This window comes from Panthera pardus, unplaced genomic scaffold (genome assembly GCF_024362965.1).
Source record: "Panthera pardus isolate Hobbes unplaced genomic scaffold, ASM2436296v1 HiC_scaffold_13, whole genome shotgun sequence".
NCBI classification, from domain to species: domain Eukaryota; kingdom Metazoa; phylum Chordata; class Mammalia; order Carnivora; family Felidae; genus Panthera; species Panthera pardus.
Window position 1 is genome coordinate 67,950,041 of NW_026526688.1, and position 20,937 is coordinate 67,970,977.

The following is a 20,937-nucleotide window of genomic DNA, read 5'->3' on the forward strand; positions in this document are numbered from 1 at the left end:
AATTGGAAACTTAATATTGTTCAAATGTCAATACTACTAAAAGCAATCTAATGTTATTTCGTACAGAAATAGAAAAAAAAATACTAGAATTCACTTGCAATCACAAAGAACTTTGGAAAGCCAAAAGAGTCTTGAGGAAGAACAAAGCTGGAGATATCATACTTCTTAATTCAAAATGTATGATAAAGATATAGTGATTAAAACAGTATTATACTAGCATAAAAACAGACATATAGATCAACGCAACAGAAGATAACCCAGAAATAAACTCACATATATAGGCAACTGAACTTCAGCAAGAATACAAAAAAACAGAACAAAACAAAACAAAACAAAAACAGAATGAGGAAAGGATACTCTCTTCAATAAACAGTGCTGGGAAAACTAAATGTCTACATGGAGAAAAAAAATGAAATTGGACCGATGTCATACACCTGCACAAAACTCAAATCAAAATGTATTAAACATTTAAATGTTAAGATGTGAAACCATAAAAATTCAAGAAGAAAACATAAGGGAAATGCTTCATGACATTGTTCTTGGCACTGAATGCTTGTATGTGATACCAAAAGCATGGGCAACAAGGGTAAAATAGACAAGTGATACTATAGTAAACTAAAAGACTTATAGGGACACCTGGGTGGCTCAGTCAGTTGAGTGTCTGACTCAAAAATAAACATTAAAATTTTTTGAAAGACTTCCATACAGCAATGGAAACAATTAATAGAATTTTCATTCAGCTATTACATAATTGAAGAAAATATTTAAAACCATATGTCTGACAGGTGTTAATATCTAAAATTTAGAAGGAACTCATTCAACTCCATAGTAATAAAACAAATAACCTGACTAAGAAATGGACAAAGGAATTCAATAGACATTTCTCTAAAGAAGACCTACAAATGACCAACAGATATATAGTAAGATGTTCAACATAACTAACCACCAGAGAAATGCAAATAAAGTGCAGTGATATAATACCTCATACCTTTTGGATGGCTATTATCAAGACAAAAAAAAGATAAGTGTTAGCAAGGATGTAGAGAAATAGGAACCTTTGTACACTGTTGGTTGGAAGGTAAAATGATTCAGCTGCTATAGGAAACATATGTATTTCCAGAGCTTGTTAAATGTATAATTTAAAATACTATGCTAAATAGCCAGAATTCCCTACTATAAAATATTTTTAAAATATATTGGGATGTAAAAGTTCAGGAGCAAAATTTTCAAATCTAGCTACACTATAAAATTAGATCATGATCTTGAATATGAAAAAGAACATAAAATATTAGGTCTCATATCTTTTCTGGGAACTTAACCTAGAATTATACTAGTACACTAAAAATGACTTATTTAAAGGGCTATTCATTGAAGCATTTTTTTATAATAAAAGACTGGTAACTACCTGTATTTCATTAATAGGCAACTAGCTATGTAAATTAAATTATAGTACATTCATGCAATAAAATACCATGTAACTAAGAAAAAAATAAGGGAGATATGTATCATGGAAATATCCCAAAATATATGAAGTCAAAAAAAAGGCAAATATAGCATGTAATTTTACTCATATGTGGAATTTAAGAAACAAACAAAAAAAATGAACAAAGAGAAAAAAAGAGAGGGAGGCACAAACCAAGAAACAGAATTTTAACCATAAAGAACAAACAGATGGTTACCAGAGAAAAGGTTGGGGGGGGGGAGATGGATGAAATAGGTGATGGGGATTAAAGAGTACACTTACCCTGATGAGCACTGAGTAGAACACTGTATGCTAACTACTCTGGAATTAAAATTAAAACATTTTTTAAAAAGCAAATGATAAAACAGCATGTACAATACAGTGGTTTTTTTGTACAGGAAGAAGATAAAATATATATAATATAATATATGCAATATCAAATATTAGTTTCTAATATAGGTAATGCTCAGCATAATTATTCTTCGTGATCAGGAAGGCAAGGCCCTATCTTGGTTTATTAATTCAGTATAAAATATAACCTTAGGAATTTGTATTAATTATTTCTGGTCACTGTTTCTGGCATATTAGCTTTTGCTTGCACTATATGAAAAACTTCAGATGTATATACAGAATAATAATAAAATTGGTTATATATGTAATTAATTACATGTTTAATTATATATATAATAAAACTATAATTTTAGTGATATTTATAACTAGTTATATATATCCTATTCAAAAAACTACCTTAGCAACCAGTAGTATATCGAATGGGAGAGAAGTACCTTAAGAGCATTCTCCCTTGTGGTATAGGCAATAATGGTGTGAATTTTCTACAGCAAATTTTAAGCAACAGTGACTAGAAGTCTCCCTGCCTGTTATTTTACCATGCACAGAACTTCTTAATGTCAGTGATAAAATTCTTTCTCTCTAGAATGGACTTCTACTATCTTTCTATTCTTCATGTGCCACTAACAGCAACAAAGTTATATTCCAATTTGAATTTGGTTCAGTTAGTTTCAACAATCATTTCAAATAGGTAAATGAATAAACTTAGTAAACAGAGTATCTTCACAATTATCCTCTGCCAAAACAACTAATTTGCTTTTGTTTGAACTCTCTTAACAAAAATTGGCAGTTTCATTTGATTTTTAGGGTGCTATTGGGAATGTGGTAGTAAGACATCATCAGTGCAGACAAGATGCTTGTTTTTCTATTTACTAAGATATGAGAACTTTTATGTCTTCCATCTAAAATCTGTTTGGAACTAAACTACAAAGAAGGAGAAGTAGAGTTTCATTAAATTATATAAACAAGCGATCAGAACTCATTTATCAGAATGCCATTTCTACCAATTTTTTTTAAATTGTATGATTAATGTATCTAAAGAAGCTTTAAAATCCTTGGGGTTATATTTAAACTATACACTGATTTATTTGGGGTTTTACAAATAAAACTAAAGAAAAGTTATATAGACTTAGTATTAGAGGTCTCCATAGTCCATTCATTCATCTAATCCTTTGTTCAAAAAATATTTATTAAGTTCCACTAATTGCAAGGTAACATGTTGTACATTAGACAATCAGCAGTGAGAATAATGGATAAGATCTCTTCCCTCAAAAGTATAAATTGTAGTGATGACAAGTGAGAATAAACAAGTAAATCAACAGATATAGAAGATAGTTACAAACTGTGATAAGTACAAGAAAGAAAATAAACAACATGAGAAGGAATTAGGGAGTTGTTCTCTAGGTAAGATGTTGAAAGAAGACCTCATTAAGAAATCATAATTTGAGCTATGCCAAAACTCAACAGAAAAATTTCCACACAGAGTGAAGAGGAAAAACAAAGTTCCTGTGGCAAGAAAGAACTGTGCATATTCAAAAAAGAAAAAAGTGGTGCTTTTTTTCAAGAAGAAGGGTAGTGTTAGAGGAGTTGTAGTGTTACTCGAAGCTCTAATCATAAAAGGCCCTACAGATCATTGCAAGGGGTTTGATTTATCTTAAGTGCAACAGGGAGACATAGGAGGGTTTTAATAAGGGCAATAATATATGATTTTTGCTTTTAAAATACAGTCTCTCTAGTTGTGAAGAATGGCTTGGAAAAACATAAATAGAAATTAGGAACCTATTTCAAAAATCCAAGTAAAAAAAAGATGGTAGTAGCTTACACTAAAATGGCAGGATATGGACAGAAGTAAACAAATTTGAAATATATCTTGAGCTAAAATCAATACATCTTCCTGATTTTGTGTGTGGTAGGGGGAGGGATAAATGAAAGAAAAAAACCAAGTGAGTTTCATACAGGAGGTGGATTTGTTTTGCTTTGGCTCTTAGCAACTGGTTGTACACTTAATGACATATTGAAGACTGAGAAAAGACAAGTTTGGGGAAATATAAAAATAAGAGTTGTATATATATTAAGTTGAGATGCTTCAGCGATATGCAAATGGAGTTGTAAAACACAGAGTTGGCTATAAAGACATGAAATTAAAGAAATCTGATCTTCATATGCAATTTGATTAGAAACCAGGAAGTAGTCATGATTTTTTTTTTTGGTCATAGAACCCAGTGAGATCACCCTGAAAGCAATAATCACCCTGAGAGAAGAGAAAAGTCCCAGCTCTGAGACTTTAGATGTAACATAGATGAAGAAGAGTCAGTAAATGAGACAGAGAGAGTGAGGACAGAATAGTTGAAGGAAAACAAGAAGAGAGTTGTCATAAAAGCCAAGGAAGAAAATGTCCATAAGGGAAGAAGTGAGCATCTGGATTAGTTGCTACTGAGAGGGCAAATTAGATCCTAGAAGTATCCTTTAGCTATGGCAATTTGGAGTTTCAGCTCTTGACTGGGAGCACAAGACCCATTAGAATGTGATGCAGAATAAATAAGAGGTGAGGAAGTAAAGTGACAGTGCTAAAGAATTTTGGTTTCAAAGTTGAGTCAAACAGGGTGATAGCTGAAAGGTTGTAGAATGAATGTGGTTTTTTGTTTTTTTTAAGATTTGTTATGCATATGCCATTCCTCTCCAGCTTCAATGTAGGGATAAGCCAACAACAAAGGAAGTATTCCTAATGTAGTAGAGACAGAATACAGAAGCAAAGTCCTTGAGAAAAAATGAGAGCAGAAGTTATACTGAGTACACGGTTATATTGTCCATCCAGTATTTGTTTTTTTTTTAATTTTTTTTAACGTTTATTTATTTTTGAGACAGAGAGAGAGAGACAGAGCATGAACAGGGGAGGGGCTGAGAGAGAGGGAGACACAGAATCGGACGCAGGCTCCAGGCTCTGAGCCATCAGCCCAGAGCTGGACGCGGGGCTTGAACTCACAGACCGCGAGATCCTGACCTGAGCTGTAGTCGGACGCTTAACCGACTGAGCCACCCAGGTGCCCCTGTCCATCCAGTATTTGTAATGTCAGTGATAAGGTATAAAAATATATCTCACAAATTTTGGGGTGTTTTCTAGAAGAGAATTGACAGTTTTTTTTATATGAATACAGTTTATTGGCATAAAGTTTTCATATCTGCATTGTATGAGGAAAAGACTACCATAATCTATAAACTGGTTGCAATTTTGCTACTTAAGGAAGAGAGAAAGAAATTAATGTTTGTTAAGACTCAGCTATCTGATGACTGCTGGTTTCCTGGATGTCTCCATTGTTTAGTAATTCCCCCTGACAGCACAGCTATAGGAAAGAACAAGGATTCCAACTCGGCAACAAAAATGACAACGGTCCAGGTCAAGCCTGTGGTCATATAGAGTTACAAAAGACTGATTCTTTATCCTTAGCTTCAAAATCTCCTGGGAGCTCATAAAAACAAAATTGCTGGCCCCAATCCAGAACCATTGACTCTAGAATGATGGAGACAATACACAGGGAAATAGATTTTGACTAGCACCTCAGGTATATATATGATATTCTCTTGACCCTGGTCTGCAGATCAGTGTTCAGTAGTATTGAGAGAATCTTACTTAGTCCATTTTGAACTGCTATAAGAAAAATACCGTAAACAGAGTGGCTTAATAACAACATTTATTTTTCACATTTGCAAAGACTAGGAAGTCTGAGATTTTAAGATGGTAGATTTAGTAGATCTGGGCTGGGGTCAGCAATTTTGTTTTTATAAACTCTCAGGAGCTGTGCTGTCAATCATGACAGTGCAGCCTTCATGAATGGGATTAGTACCCTTATGAAAGAGGCCCTAGGGAGATCCTCTACACTTTCTTCCATGTGAAGTTACAGATAGAAGTCACCATTTATGAACCAGGAAATAGGCTCTCTATATACATTGATACATTGGTCATCTTCATGACCTAATCAACTCTCAAAGTCCCCACCTCCTAATAATATCACCTTGAGAGATAGGATTTCAACATATGAATTTTGGAAGAATACAAATTTACAGTCCATAGCACCTCGGTAAATATAAGGGTTAGGGGCATAATCCAGATTAACAAATGTCAACAATAAATAATCATGTAGAAAACATGTTGGGAGGAAGTGAAGCCATGGAGTAAACACACAATGAAACCAATCTATATCCAGTCCATAGGCAGCCTCGTTATCCATGGAGTTTATCATTCCCTCCAAAGAAAACTCACTCTATTAGGCATAAACTAGAAATAGACATATTGCTGAAGATTACAGAGGGGAAATTAATGTGACTGGATTTGTCACACAATATATAATATATTAAATTAGTTTATGCTTCTTAATTCTATTCTCAATTATTCTCTGAGTTGCTTCATTCTTATATATGGCTTCTAAACTCCCAGACTCCTGTCTAAATCTCCCTGTCTAAATCTCTTGGCCTTTATTTGTATCTCTTTTGTCTGAAGAGAAATGTAGCTCCATTTGAGTTATAACAATCATTACATTCTTGTAGGCATTCTTTATTACTGTGTTTAAGTTTTGAAGGCTCAGCAAAATGGAGATTATTAACATTCCAAGTACATTTGTGGAGAGTGGCAGAGAATTATAAACATTTTTTCTGTCATAATTTACATAAAAAGGGGGTATAATCATGGATATCTTAAATACAGTATGTAATAGGAAAAGTTGGCTCCAGTTTGTAAAATGAGAAATTTAGCCAAGAACAAGACAAAGGGCAAGTTGGCTCCATGGATGTTGGTGTAAAGTCAGAACAACTTATTTGGTGTTTACATTCTGCCAAGCAAACTTTTAACTTCAAGGCCAATTTCCTGGACAAATTTTTCTTGTTCTTATATAATAGACAGATGCCAGGACAATTCTTTAGTAAGGTACCTGAAATCTTACTAATTGGACCCCAAGGTTGTATAGAGAAAAGATGAGTAATAGTGCTTTCTAGCCCAGGATTGCCAATTAAGGAGCAAAGGCAGAACTTTGGTGAGCCCAAAGTGAAACTCAGGATTTGATGAGATGAAGATTTCTCTAGAAATTGGTTTTAAAGTACATTTATCAATTTAAATTAGGAGCTGGGCTGTGAGAAGACCATCACTGGCATTTTGACTAATTGAAGGTAGATTCTCAATTAGAAAAAGACAGAGCAATTTTAGAGCCAATTTCTGGAATAGGAAGAAGTTAAATCTTTCTCTATTCACCATGTGAGATTGTAAGCACATGAATATTTTTGGTGATATTTCCACATAATTTATAATAATAAAAACAGGCATTATTAAAAAAACAACCTAACCATATACTTGAGCATATGATACTAATTTTAAACATTCTTCTAAAACAATATCCCTCAAACCCTTATCTATAAATGCAGGATAGACCCTATACCTGGTATACAAGCTCTTAGTGGAATTTCCAGAGACCTTTGGATAAAAAGAAAACTTTTTGTAGGTTTTTTTTAGCTTTGATTTCAGAAAAACTGTTTTAGTCTTGACCAAAGTGCTTTAGCCTGGAAATATGAGAAAAAGAAATGAGGACTGTGTTCATGAGTGAGCTTACTGTATTCTCTTCTAGGGTTGTGTTTTATTTTATAAATCTGAGATTACTGATAAAGTAAACTGGTTCAAATAGGAATGTCACTAGCATCCAAACAAGTCTATATGTACAGGATTACTCCAGCTTAGATTTGGAGGAGATAGTTCATATTCCAGAAGGTCTAATAAGAAATCTCATTAGGGCTATTGACTACAATCTCAAATTAATAATTTTCTCAGCAAAAGTACCCAATACATCCAACAGTATTTTACCAAGTTTTCTGTTTGCTAATAAAAATAACAATAACAAGAAAAACAAGGAAATGATCAACCAAGAAAATTGAATAAAGTGTTATCTCAGTGAATACTTTTAGAAATCATATTGTTCAATATTGAAACTGTGCTCAAATAGTATAGAAAATATACTCCATTATAAGGATCCTGTGAAATAGAAAAACATTAATTTTAACCTTTCTAGAATTAGAAAAGCAAGAACATAATTTATAATATTTTCTATATCTGATATATATCCTAATAAAAATTCCAAAAATAAATGCATACATATATGGTCAATAAATTTACAAAAGGTCCAAAAATAGACAATGGTAAAAGAAGAGCTCCTTCAACAAATACTGTGGGGAAAACTGGACAACTACATGCAAAAGAATTAAACTGGACCATTATATTACACCATGTACAAAAGTCAACTCAAAACAGATTAAAGCCTTTTATGTAAGACCTGAAACCATAAAATTCCTAGAAGAAAACATAGGAGGTAAACTCCTTGGCATCAGTATTACAGATTTTTTTTTATCTGACTCCAAAGAACTCATACACGTCAATAACAACAACAAACCCCACAAAGAATCTGATTTAAAAATGGGCAGAGTACATGAATAGACATTTTTCCAAAGAAGACACACAGATGGCCAACAGGCACATGAAAATTTGCTCAACATCACTAATCATCAGGGAAATGCAAATCATAACTACAATGAGATGTCACCTCACACCTGTTGGGGTGGCTGTTATCAAAACAACCCAAAAGATAACAAATGTTGGCAAGGATGTGGAGAAACTGAAATTCTTAGACACTGTTGGGAATATAAATCTGTACATCATGGAAAAAGTATGAAGAGTCTTCAAAAACATTAAAAAAGAATTATCATAGAATCCAGCAAATCCACTTTTGGGTGTGTACTCAAAATAATTGGAAACAGGGTCTCAGAGTTATTTCCAGATCCATGTTAGCAGTGTTAATCACAAGATAAAACCTGGAAATAACCCAAGTGTCTATCAATGAATGAATAAGCAAGCAAGTATGGTATATATACAATGGAATATTATTCAACCTTAGAAAGGAAGAAAATTTCCCCTTATGCTACAACATGGATGAACCTAGGAAATATTTTGCAAGTGGAATAAGCCAATTGCAAAAATATAAATGCTGCATGACTTCACTTATAGAAAGTACATAGGATAGTCAAAATCATAGAAGGTTACCTGGGACAGGGTGCAGCAGGTGTCTGGTCTAGCACCAAGCACCGAAGATGTGAACCATGAGCCAGGAGCCTCAGCCCATTGGGTAGCCCTGGAAGGTCACAGGAGGGTCCAACCCTCGAATTCCAGAGATGACCACAAGGACTCAGCCCATGGAGGAAGGTCCAGCTGGGAAGACACCTGCTCTTTTGCCACACCTTGCACAGATGACTCTGTACAGGAGAGAGGAGTTAAGATGGCAGGGAAGTAGGGGAACCAGGATTTCCCTCGCCCTGTAGATACAGTTGTATTGAGGTCAGAATACCTGGAACACCCAGGAATTCAGTCTGCAGAGTGACAGAAAAATATCCACAAGTGGAGAAAGACAACTTGGTGAGACAGAAGCGCATGTATGGGAGTTGGGAGAGACAAAACAGGTGGCATAGGTACAAAGGGGAGGGAACCCTTCTGTGGAGAGACAAAAGGGAGAGAAAGTGGCTGTGGAAGTAAGGTATTGTGTTTGGACAAAAGAAAACCCTCTCCAGACCATGGAGTTTGGAATGAGAAAAATGGAGAATGCCAGGTTTTACTGTGCAAACAGCTTTAGGAGCTGAAGATTGGAGTTTTCAGGGGTGTGTGACTTTCTCTAGATAGCAGCTACTGCCTGTGTGCACGCCTTGGGGTAAGGAAGCTAGCCTGGGGACAAGGTAGTGATCTCAGGGGTGCTCTGATAGACAGTCCCCTCCCTCCAGTATTGTGGGAAGAGGGTATATTGCCAACCTTCCCCATGACAAAAGATCCTGCAGCCACCCATCAGTCAGAGACCCTTTGTCAGCTGGGTGGAGTGGCGCTACCCCAGAAACAGGGTCATTTAAGACATCAGGTTTTGAATCCCAACAGAATGTCTAGGAGGTGTGGGAGACTGTGGAGCAGGACAAGCCAGCTGCCTGAGCTGCTTTGTGAGGGCTGCCTGAAGAGTGTGGTTTGAGATACCCAGTCCAGGGAGAAGAGATTGGGGAGTGGCCATTTTTCTCCCCATCGCCAACATGGTGGGGCTTCAGGGAACAGGACAGTGGCCCCCAGGGAAGGGCGGATCTGCTTACACCAAGCCCCACCCCATTGTGCCTGGTACCTATTTACCTACTAGAGTGGGACTCACACTGACCAAACCAGAGAGCCTCTCCTCCCTACCAACACAGCCATCAGTCCCAGGCACCAACAGAAAACTGTCCTGTGGTTTTGTATGTTAGTATGTTTTTTCTCTCTCTCTTTTCTTTCCTTTTCTTCTCTTTTCCCTTCTTTTTCTTTCCTTTCTTTTTTTTTCTTTTTTTTCCTTTGGAATAAGGCTCAGAGTTTCTGATTTAATTTTTGGCCAGTTCATATATATTTTTTTCCCTTTCTTTCTTACTCTATTCTGGTTGTTCCTTTGTTTAATCAAGCATTTTTACTCTATTCTTTTTACACATTTTTTGTATCTCCTTTATTTTCCTCTCTCTCTCTCTCTCTCTCTCTCTCTCTCTCTGGAATAAGCCTTATAGTTTCTTTGATTCTTTGCTCGGTCTTTTTTTCTGCCCCTTTCATTTTTCTGTTTGTAAGGGATAAGGTCCCCCTTTCCTTTTTTCTAGAGTTACTTCAATGAAGAATGCAAAACACACCTGGTGGAAGATACAAACAATCCACCACTATGAGCAGTGGGATAGAGCAGTCAAATATACAACAACAGAGTGCACACAACACACTCCACAAACACCTCCTGAAGTGCCAGGCTCTGGACAGTGTATGTTTGTTTTTTAACATAGTAGTACTTGCAGGTGCAGGACACATAACAAGCTATTAAAACAAATAAATGACAGAAACCTAGCCAAAATGATGAAACGAAGAATTCTCCTCAAAAGATATTCCAGGAAGAAATGACGGGCAGAGAATTGCTCAAAACAGATATCAACAATATATCTGAACAAGAACTTAGCATATCAGTTATAAAACTAATAGCTGGGCTGGAAAAAGCATAGAAGACAGCAGAGAATATTTCTTCAGATATCAAAGATCTAAGAAATAGTTGATATGATTTAAGAAATGTTGTAAGTGAAACGCAAAATAAATTAGATGCAGTGACAGTGAGGATGGAAGAAGCAGAGGAGAGAACAGGTGAAGCAGAAGATAAAATTATGGAAAATGATGAAGCTGAGAAAAAGAGGGAAAGGAAGTTAGTAGACCATGAAGGGAGAATTAGAGACCTAAGTGATTCAATGAAATGAAATAATATCCATATCATGAAGTTCCAGAATAAGAGAGAGAAAGGGGCAAAAAGATTATTTGAAGAAATTATAGCTGAGAAGTTCCCTAATCTGGGGAAGGAAACAGACATCCAAGTCCAAGAGGCACAGAGAAGTCCATTCAAAATCAACAAACACAGGTCAACATGCCATATCATAGTGAAACTGGCTATATACAAAGATAAAGAGAAAGCAGGTAGGGACAAACAGGCCTTAAACTACAAGGGTAGACATATACGGGTCATAACAGACCTGTCCACTGAAACTTGGCAGGCCAGAAGGGAGTGGCAAGAAATATTCAATGTGCTGAATAGGAAAAATATGCAGCCAAGAATCCTTTATCCAGCAAGACTGTCATTCAGAATAGAAGGCTTTCCAAGACAAAGAAAGACTAAAGAAGTTCATGACCACTAAACCATTGTACATGAGATATTAAGGGGAACTCTGTGAGTGAAAAGCAGCAAAGACTACAAAGGACCAGAGATATTACCACAAGCACAAAACCTACAAAAAACACAATGACACTAAATCTATATATTTCAATAATCACTCGGAATGTAAATGGACTAAATGCCCCAATCAAAAGACATAAAGGTATCAGAATAGATAAAAAAAAAAATAAATAAAACACAATATCCATCTATATGCTACCTACAAGAGACTCAGTTTACACCTGAAGACACATGCAGATTGAAAGTGAGGGGATGAAGAACCATCTATCATGCTGCTGGATGGCAAAAGAAAGCTGGAATTGCCATACTTATATCAGACAAGCTAGATTTTAAAACAAAGACAGTAACAAGAGATGAAGAAGAACATTTTATCATAATTAAGGGATCTATACTTCAAGAAGAGCTAACAATTGTAAATATTTATGCCCACAACATGGAAGAAAATACATGAATCAATCACAAACATAAAATATATAGGTAATAATACTGTGATTGTAGGGGACTTCAATACTCCATTCACAACAATGGACAAATCATCTAGGCAGAAATTCAATATGGAAATAACAGCTCTGATTGACACATTGGAGCAGATGGACTTAACACATATATTCACAACTGTTTATCCAAAAGCATCAGAATACACATTCTTCTCAAGTGCACATGGAACATTCTCCAAAATTGATCACATACTGGATCACAAAACAACGCTCAACAAATATAAAATGATTGAGATCATATCATGCATATTTTTCAGATCACAAGATTATGAAACTTGAAATCAGCCACAAGAAAAAATTTGTAAAGCCCCAAATACATGGAAGTTAAAGAACATCCTACTAAAGAATGAGTGAGCAAACCAGCATATTAAAGAAATTCAAAAATATATGGAAGCAAATGAAATGAGAACACGACAGTTCCAAACCCTGTGGGATGCAGCAAAGACAGTCCTAAGAGGAAAATACATTGCAACTCAGGCCTATCTCAAGAAGGAAGAAAGGTCCCAAAGAGAGAAGTTAACCTCACATCTAAAGAAACTAGAACAGCAGCAGCAAAAAAAATCCCAAAGCCAGCAGAAGAAGAGAAATACTAAAGACTAGAGCAGAAACAAACAATACAGAATCCCAGAAAACAGTAGAACAGATCAATGAACCTAAGATGTGGTTTTTTGAAAGAATAAACAAAATTGATAAATCCCAGTTGGACTTCTCAAAAAGAAAAGAGAGAGGACCAAAGTAAATAAAATCATGAATGAAAGAGGACAAATACTAACAATTATTAGAGAATACTATGAGAAATTCTATGCCAACAAACTGGACAATCTGGAAGAAATGGAAAAATTCCAAAACACCCACATACTACCAAAACTCAAAAGGGAAGAAATAGAAAATTTGAACAGACCAATAATGAGTGTATAAATTGAACCAATTATCAAAAATCTCCCAGCAAATAAGAGCCTTGGGCCAGGTGGCTTCCCTGGGGAATTATTCCAGAGATTTAAGTAGAGTTCATACCTATTCTTCTCAAGCTGGCCCAAAAAAAAAGAAATTGAAAGGAAGTTTCCAGAGTCATTCTATGAAGCCAGCATTACCTTGATTCCCAAACCAGAAAAAGACCCCACTACAAAGGAGGATTACAGGCCAATAACCCTTATGAACATGGATGCAAAAATTCTCAACAAGATACTAGCAAATCAAATTCAACAGTATATTAAAAGAATTATTCACCATGATACAGTGGGATTCATTCCTGGGCTGCAAGGCTGGTTCAATATTCACAAATCAATCAATGTGACACATCACATTAATAGAAGAAAGGATAAGAACCACACAATCCTCTCAAAAGATGCAGAAAAAACAATTAATAAAATACAGCATTCTTTCTTATTAAAAACTCTCAAGAAAGTGGAGTAGAAGGAACATACCTTAACATCATAAAAGCCATATATGAAAGGCCCATAGTTAATATCACCCCCAATGGGGAAAAACTTAGAGCTTTCCCTCTGATATCAAGAACATGACAGGGATGTTCACTCTCACCACTGTTGTTTAACGTAGTGTTGGAAGTCCTAGCCTCAGCAATCAGACAACAAAATGAAGTAAAAGGCACTCAAATTGGCAAAGAAGAAGCCAAACTTTCAGTCTTCACAGATGACATGATACTCTACATGGAAAACCTGAAACACTCCACCAAAAAACTGCTAGAACTGATACATGAATTCACGAAGTCACAGGATATAAACTCAATGTACAGAAATCAGTTTCATTTCTATACTCCAATAATGAAGCAACAGAAAGAGAAATCAAGGAATCGACCCCATTTACAATTGTACCAAGAACTGTAAAATACTTAGGAATAAACCTAACCATAGAGGTAAAATATCTGTATGCTGAAAAACTATAGAAAGCTTATAAAATAAATAGAATAAGACACAAGATATGGAAAACCATTCCATGCTCATGGATTGGAAGAACAAATATTGTTAAAACATCAATACCACCCAAAGTAATCCACACATTCAATGCAATCCCAATCAAAATAGCACCAGCATTCTTCAAAGAGCTCGAACAAAAAATCCCAAAATTTGTATGGAACCACAAAGCACCCCCAAACAGCCAAAGTAATGTTGAAAAAGAAAACCAAAGCTGGACACATCACAATTCTGGACTTAACCCTGTAATACAAAGCTGTAATCGTCAGGGCAGTATGGTTTTGGCACAAAAACATACACAGAGACCAACAGAATAGAATAGAGAACCCAGAAATGGCCCCCAAAATAAATGGCCAACTAATCTTCAACAAAGCAGAAAAGAGTATCCAATGGAAAAAAACACAGTGTCTTTAGCAAATGGTACTGGGAGAACAGGACAGCAACATGCAGAACAATGAACTTGGACCACTTTCTTTCACCATACAAAAAAATAAATTCAAAATAGATGAAAGACCTAAATGTGAGACAAGAAACCATCAAAAACCTACAGGAGAAAACAGGCAGCAACCTCTTTGGCCTCCGCCACAGCAACTTCTTATTTGACGTGTCTCCAAAGGCAAGGGAAATAAAAGTAAAAATGAACTATTGGGACCTCATCAAGATAAAAAACTTCTGCATAGCAAAGGAAACAATCAACAAAACTAAAAGGCAACCTATGGAATGGGAGAAGATGTTTGTAAATGACATATTAGATAAAGGATTAGTATCAAAAATCTATAAAGAACTTAACAAACTCAACACCCAAAAAAACAAATAATCCAGTGAAGAAATGGGCAGATGACATGAATAGACACTTTTCTGAAGAAGAGATCCAGATGACAAACAGACACATTAAAAAAATGTTCACATCGCTCATCATCAGGGAAATACAAATCAAAATCACATTGAGATACCACGCCACACCAGTCAGAGTGGCCAAAATTAACAACCTAGGAAACCACAGATGTTGGCGAGGATGTGGAGAAATGGGAACCCTCTTGCATTGTTGGTGGGAATGCAAACCAGTGCAGCCTCTCTGGAAAACAGTGTGGAGGTTCCTCAAAAAATTAAAGCTAGAATTATCCTATGGCTGAGCAATAGCACTACTAGGAATTTATACAAAGGATACAGGAGTGCTGATTCATAGGGGCACATGTACCCCAATGTTTATAGTAGCACTATGAACAATAGCCAAAGTATGGAAAGATCCCAATTTTCTATCAAGCGATGAATGGATAAAGAAGTAGTGTATATATATATATATATATATATATATATATATATATATATATATATATATATATAATAGAATACTACCTGGTAATGAAAAAGAATGAAATCTTGCCATTCGCAACAACATGGATGGAACTGGAGGGTATTATACTAAGTGAAATAAGTCACACAAAGACAGATATCACATGATTTCACTCATATGTGGAATTTGAGAAACTTAGCAGAAGACCATATGGGAAGGGAAGGAAAAATAAGATACAAATAGAGAGGGAGGCAAACCATAAGAGACAAATACAGAGAACAAACTGAGGGTTGATGGGGGTGGGGGTTGGAGAGGTGGGGAAGTTGAGTGATGGGCATTGAGAAGGGCACTTGCTGGGATGAACACTGGGTGTTGTATGTAAGTGATGAATCATGGGAATCTATTCCTGCAGCCAAGACTACACTGTATGTTAGCTAAATTGACAATTAATTAATTAATTAAAATAAAAAATCAGAGAAACGCACAGCAGAATAGTGCTTTACAAGGGCTGGAGGGAGAGGGGATGGGAAGTTATTGTCTAATGAATATAGAATTTCAGTTTTATAAGATGAAAGATTTATGGAGATTGATTATGGTGATGGTAGCACATTATAATGTATTTAATATCACTGAAATGTTACACTTAAAAATGATTATGATGGTAAATTTTATATTATATGTGTTTTACCACAAGAAAAGAAAGGAAAAAAGGTAAATTTTTTATGTCATCAATTATGTTAGAATAAGTTAAAAATGAATACATTTTCTTCATTTGGATCTGTGGTGGAGTAAAATAGACATTAATTTGAGTTATAGTATAAATTTCATCAGCAATGTTTCAAAGATTGCAACACATGTTCAAAATACCTCATTACAAATTCAGAATATTATTGAAGGCTGAAACAATGTTAATAGATACTTCTTAATGTATATTTTCAAATAACTGATCCCACTACATAAGAATATGTAATTCACAAATTATAAAATTTGATGTAACAGTGTTGACATCCCTTTGTTTTCTCATTCTTTTCAAAATCACTTTTATTTTCTTTGCTTTAAGATTTTTAAAATAGTCTCAAATTTACTATAGTCCCAAATCAGGTATAGCATTCAAAGAAAGCATGTAGTGGAGAAAATCCTGTGCTTTTTCTCACTCAAACTTTGTGCTAGAAAAGTCAAATCACTTCTTTTTCCAAAATTGTAGAGAGAAGGAGAAAAATCTGATAGAGATGAGCAAGGAGGTTTTATTTGCCTTCCAATATTTCTCCAGTTTCTCATTTCAAGATATAATTTAAATTACAGATCTGATATGAATATCTTCAAAGTGATAGAGAGTAGGAATAGGTGATAGTAGCTTATAATTAAAATAATATTTGAGAGTATTAGAGAGAATGGGCCACTTGAATTTTTTGGATTGTTTCTTTCTCTGTTCTATCACAGAGACATTTTTTCCCCCTTTTTAAAATTTTTATTTAAATTCCATTTAGTGAGCCTACAATGTAATATTAGTTTCAGGTGTAGAATTCAGTGATTGATCACTTACATATAACAACCAGTGATTATCACAAGTGCCCTCCTTAATACCCATCACCCATTTAAACTATCCCCTTCCCCATCTCCCCTCCAGCAACCCCCCAGTGTGTTCTCAATAATTAAGAGTCTGTTTTATGGTCTGCCTCTCTTTTTCCCATGTTCATCTGTTTTGTTTATTAAATTCCACACATTAGTTAAATAATATGGTATTTTTCTTCCTCTGACTGATTTATTTTGCTTAGCATAATACACTCTAGCTCTATCCATGTCAACAAAAATGACACAATTTCATTCTTTTAATGGCTGAGTAATATTTCAGTATTATTCACTACTCATCATATATATATATATATGTAATCGCTTCTTCTTTATCCATTCATCAGTCAATGGATAATATTTGGGTTCTTTCCATAATTTGGCTATTGTTAATAATGCTGCTATAAAAGTCAGGGTATATGTACTCCTTGAACCTGTATTTTTGTATCCTTTGGGTAAATACCTAGTAGTACAATGGCTGGATCATAGGGTAGTTCTATTTTTTTTAATGTTTATTTATTTTGGGTAGAGAGAGGGAGACAGAGAATCTCAGGCTCCAGGCTCTGAGCTGTCAGCACAGAGCCTGACACAGGGCTCGAACTCATGGACCACAAGATAATGACCTGAGCCAAAGTCTAACACTTAACTGACTGAGCCACTCAGGTGCCCCAGGTAGTTCAATTTCTAATGTTTTAAGGAAACTTGGTACAGTTTTCCAGAGTGGCTGCACAAGTTTGCACTCTCATCAAAAGTATAAGAAGGTTGCCTTTTTTCGCATCCTCACCAACATCTGTTGTTTCCCGTGTTGTTAATTTTAACCATTCTGACATGTATGAGGTGATATCTTACTGTAGTTTTGATTTGTATTTCCCTAATGATGAGTGATGTTGAGCATCTTTTCATGTGTCTGTTTGCTATCTGGATGTCTTCTTTGGGAAAGTATCTATTCTTTTTTCTGCCCATTTCTTCACTGGATTATTTGTTTTTGGGGTGTTGAGTTTGATAAGTTCTTTATAGATATTGTACAGTAACCCTCTATTAAATATACCATTTGCAAATTTCTTCTCCAATTCCAAAGGTTAGCTTTTAGTTTTTGTTTGTTTGTTTGTTTCTTTTTTATTGTTCCCTTTACTATGCAGAAGCTTTTTATCTTGATGAGATTCCAATAGTTCATTCTGGTCTTGTTCCCCTTGCTTCAGGAGACATATCTAATGGCCAATGTCAAAGATGTTGCTGCCTGCGTTCTTCTCTCGGATTTTGATAGTCTCATGTCTCACATTAATGTCTTTCATCCATGTTTTTTAAAGTTTATTTATTTGTTTTTTAAAGAGAGAGAGAGAGAGAGCAGGAGAAGGGCAGAGAGAAAAAGAGAGAATCCAAGCAGGCTCTGTGCTATCAGCACAGAGCCCCATGTGGGGCTCGAACTCACAAACTGTGAGATCATGACCTGAGCCGAAATTAAGAGTTGGACACTTAACTGACCAAGCCATTCAGGTCTTTCATCCATTTTGAATTTATTTTTGTATATGGTGTAAGAAAGTGGTTTAATTTCATTCTTTACATGTCACTGTCCAGTTTTCCCAACACCATTTGTTGAAAAGACTCTTTTTTTACATATAATATTCTTTACCACTTTGCCAAAGATGTTGTAGGTCTATTTCTGGGTTTTCTATTCTGTTCCATTGGTCTATGTGTCTCCTTTTGTGCCAGTACTATACTGTTTTGATGATTGCAGCTTTTTAATATAGCTTGAAGTCTAGAATTGTGATGTCTCCAGTTTTATTTTTATTTTTCAAGATTTCTCTGGCTATTGGGGTCTTTTGTGGTTTTAGGATTGTTTGTTCTAGCTTTGTGAAAAGTAAAGGTAAGTATTTTGATAGAGATTATAATAAATATGTAGATTTCTTTGGATAGTATAGATGTGTTAACAATATTTGTTCTTCCAACCCATGAGTATAGAATGTTTTTCCATCTTTGTGTATTATTCAAATTCTTTCATAGGTATTTTATAGTTTTCAGAGTACAGATCTTTTATGTCTTTGGTTAGGTGTATTCCTAGTTATCTTAGGGGTTTTGGTGCAATTGTAAATGGGATCAATTCTTTGATTTTTTCTTTCTGCTGCTTCATTATTGGTATATAGAAATACAACAGATTTCTCTATGCTGCTTTTGTCTCCTGCAACTTTGCTGAATCAATGTATCAGTTCTAGCAGTTTTTTCCTTCTTTTTTCTCTCTTTCTTTCTTTCTTTCTTTCTTTCTTTCTTTCTTTCTGTGGAGTCTTTCTGGTTTTCCATGTAGAGTATCATGTCATCTGTGTCTTTTTAGTGGAGTCTTTGGTTTTGAATTCAGGGTAGTACCGGCCTCAAAGAATGAGTTTGGAAGTTTTCTTTCCATTTCTGTTTTTGGGAATAGTTTGAGAAGAATAGGTACTAACTCTTCTTTAAATGTTTGATAGAATTCCCCTGGGAAGCCACCTGACCCTGGACTTTTGTTTTGGGGGGAGATTTTTTGATTACTGATTATATTTGTTTGCCAGTTATTGGTCTCTTCAAGTTTTCTATTTCTTCCTGTTTTGGTTTTTGCTAGTTTTTATGTTTCTAGGAATTTATCAATTTCTTCCATTGCACAGTTTGTTGTTTTTCATTATTTTCCTTATAATTATTTACATTTCCTTGGTGTTGGTTGTGATTTCTCCTCTCTCATCTGTGATTTTATTTATTTAGGTCCTTTCTGTTTTACTTTTGATAAGTCTGGCTAGGAGTTTTTCAATTTTATTAATTCTTTCAAAGAACAAGCTCCTGCTTTCATTAACCTGTTCTACTGTATTTTTTATATGATTTAATTTTGCTATAATATTTATTATTTCCCTTCTTCACCCAGCTTTATGCTTCCTTTGTTGTTCTTTTCTAGTTTTTTAGGTGTAAGCTTAGGTTGCTTATTTGAGATTTTCTTGCTTCTTCAAGTAGATTCATATTGCTCTATTCCTCCTTCTTATGACCATTTCAGTCAGCTACATCCTGAAAGTTTTGGACTGTCATGTTTATTTTCATTTGTTTCCATGTATTTTTTAATTTCCTCTTTAATTTCCTGGTTGACCCATTTATTCTTTAGTAGGATGTTCTTTAACCTCCATGTATTTGTGGTCCTTCCAAACTTTTTCTTGTGGTTGACTTCAAGTTTCACAGCTTCATGCTCTGAAAATATACATCATACAATCTGACTCTTTTTGTACTTGTTGAGGACTCATCTGTGACCTAATATGTGATGTGTTCTGAAGAATGTCCCATGTGCAAAAATAATGTGAATTCTGTGTTTGGATGAAATGTTCTGAATATAACTGTTAATTCCATTTGGTCCATGTGTCATTCAAACTCATTGTTTCCTCTTTGATTTTCTGCTTAGATGATATGTCCATTGATCTAAGTAGGGTATTAAAGTCCTCTACTATTATTGTTTATCAATGAGTTCCTTTATGCTTGTTATTAATTGCTTTATATATTTGGGTGTTTTAAGTTGGGGACATAAATATTTACAATTGTTAGATCCTGTTGTTAGATAGATCCCTTTATTATGATATAGTGCCTTTCTTCATCTGTTATAGTCTTTGTTTTAAAATCTAGTCTGATGTAAGTATGGCTACTCCAGCTTTCTTTTGTTGCCCATTTGCATGATAAATGGCTTTCCATCTCCTCACTTTCAGTCTGCATTTGTCTTTAGGTCTAAAATGAGTCTCTTGTAGGCAGCATCTAGATGGGTCTTGTTTTTTTTTTAATCCATTCTGAAACCCTATGTCTTTTAATTTGAGCATTTAGTCTATTTACAGTCAGAGTAATTATTGATAGATATGAATTTAGTGCCATTTTGTTACTTGTTTTGTCATTGTTTCTGGACATTTTCTATGTTCCTTTGTAGTCTTTATCACATTTGGTCTTTCTCTCCCATTAAAGGAGTCCTATTTAATATTTCTTGCAGGACTGGTTTAGTGGTAACAAACTTTTTTAGTTTTTGTTTGTCTGGAACTGTTTATCTCACCTATTCTGAATGACAGCCTTGATTGAT